This window comes from Heterodontus francisci, chromosome 26, assembly GCF_036365525.1.
Source record: "Heterodontus francisci isolate sHetFra1 chromosome 26, sHetFra1.hap1, whole genome shotgun sequence".
Classification (NCBI taxonomy): Eukaryota; Metazoa; Chordata; class Chondrichthyes; order Heterodontiformes; family Heterodontidae; genus Heterodontus; species Heterodontus francisci.
Genome location: NC_090396.1, coordinates 17,510,093 through 17,512,179, shown reverse-complemented (window position 1 = coordinate 17,512,179; position 2,087 = coordinate 17,510,093). Strand labels below are relative to the sequence as shown.

The 2,087-nt window shown below is 44.9% G+C and overlaps 1 pseudogene; it reads right to left on the bottom strand.

Moving 5' to 3' along the window:
• Positions 1 to 1,021: 1,021 nt before the first annotated feature.
• LOC137384492 (N-myc proto-oncogene protein-like) lies at positions 1,022 to 1,817 on the bottom strand (annotated as a pseudogene).
• Between the last annotated feature and the right edge of the window lie 270 nt (positions 1,818 to 2,087).

Here is a 2,087-nt window from a genome sequence, read left to right as displayed (position 1 = left end):
GACTGCACTTGCCTGATTACATTCTTATCCATCTTTAGCCAGGGAATTATATGTGATGGCTTCTCTTTCTGCTCTCACACCATTCCCCAAGGATTTATCCTTGGCCTCCTATTTCTCATCTACATGCTTCCCTGGGTAACATCATCCAAAAACACAGCAGCAGTTTCCACATGTATGCTGACCACACCCAGCTCGAGCTCACCACCACCTCTTTCGAACCCTTCACTGTCGATAAATTTTCAGATTGTGTGACTGGCATCCAGTACTGGATGAGCAGTAATTTCCTCCAATTAAATATTGGGAATATGGAGCCTTCAGAGTCTTCAGACACTGGTTCCTAGCTACCAACTCCATCCCTCTTCCTGACAACAGCCTGAGACTAAACCAGAGTGTTCAGAACCTAGGTGTCATTTTTGACCCTGAGATGAGCTTCCAACCACATATCCGCACCTTCACTAAAACTGCCTATTTCCACCTCTGTAACCTGGCCCAACTCTGTCCCTGCCTCATAAGCAACACAAGTACATGGTTTCCAGATCCTTGAAGATCTCTAGCAGGTTTATTAACAGCTGAACTAATACACACAATACAGAGCAAACTAAATACAGAACCTTTGTCCAGGGTGTTACAGTGCAGAGTGACTATGGCTTCTAGTCACATGACTATATTCTGGTACTTAGCTCATTGGCATACTGAGTTCTTAAAGGGACATCACTCTTAAAGCAATCATACAACATCCCCTTTCTTTCCAAAGATAAGTCTCGTACGCAACAAGCAAAAACACATAAAATTGGATAATATCAAAATTAGTTATACAGCGATAGAGATTATAAAATTTATAAGTATAAGGATAGGGATTGTGAAATTTATGAGTGCAGAAGCTTAACAGTCAATATATCGTTTCGGAGGTTTGACAAATCTTCCAGATCTGGGTTATGATGTAACCTTCTGGGGATGTGGGTTTCATCCTTGGCTATTTTTGGTTTGCAGACACAATGTCAATGTGTTGGTTGTTGTCCTGTTATTTCACTGCATGCTGGTCATCCACCATATTCATTCTCCCTTGTTTTTCAAGCAGTGTCTCCTGCATCTCGGAGAATTTGTGTATAAGCTGTTGCTGTTTTTTCTGAAGTTTCTCCCTCTCTGCATTCAGTTTCTGTGGTTCTGTCTTCAGCCTACTAAGACACTCTGTTCCTTTTCTCAGGATGACCACTTTTGGCACCTTGTAATTCTTGGAAAGTTCCGGCACCTCATCTCGAAGAGTCAACAGACAATGTTTGATCTCATTCCTCCTCTGCCTCTCCAGGACAGAGTGTATCCTTCGCCTCTCCTCATCGTCTGCCTCTGAAGGCCTGAGGCTCAAGGTCAGGGACTTGTTGGGAGAGGAGCATTTAGTCTTATGGTGATACCTGTCCGTTCTGGCTCTTTGTGGTGCCGGCGATTCTCTAGACAGCAAAGGTGTGGACGCAGCATAATTGTGCTGTTGCTGGATTTCCAGACAGCACCGTTTGACGCTGGCCAGCGTCTGCGAGCGGGTTCTGGTCCTTTGAGATTTCTCCTTGGCAATGCTCCCCACTGCCAGCCTTTGCTTCTCAGTAGTGATAATGCCAATCTCTTCTTCTGAGTTGCTGGAATGTGAGGAAACACTGCCTATTGACAAAGAACTTTCACCATCTGGATTTGGATCTTCATTCTCTTGGTGTGGCATCCCCTTGGCTGATGCTCTCCAATCCAGAACCATTGATATCCTGGAATAACTGTGACTCAATCTCAGACATCGGGGGCTGGACCCAAGGAGAGCATCCTCTCTGCGGCATTGCTTTTGAAATCTCCTATGGTGTCAAACCGCTCCGGGTACATTTGTTGTAAGTCCTGGACTGAATCAATGTGGGTACCTTTGGTCTCTTCTGCTGTAATAGGTACCTTGGTGATCTCGTGGATAGTCACAATGTTGAGGTCTTTACACGCTGGTAGTCCTGCCGCTGCTGGTCCACTCATGTCTACCAGGTAAAATATTTGAGGTTTCCATGCTGACTTACCATAGCTGCATTGCATTGTTAGTGTGTCACTGCAAGGGATGGGTAACC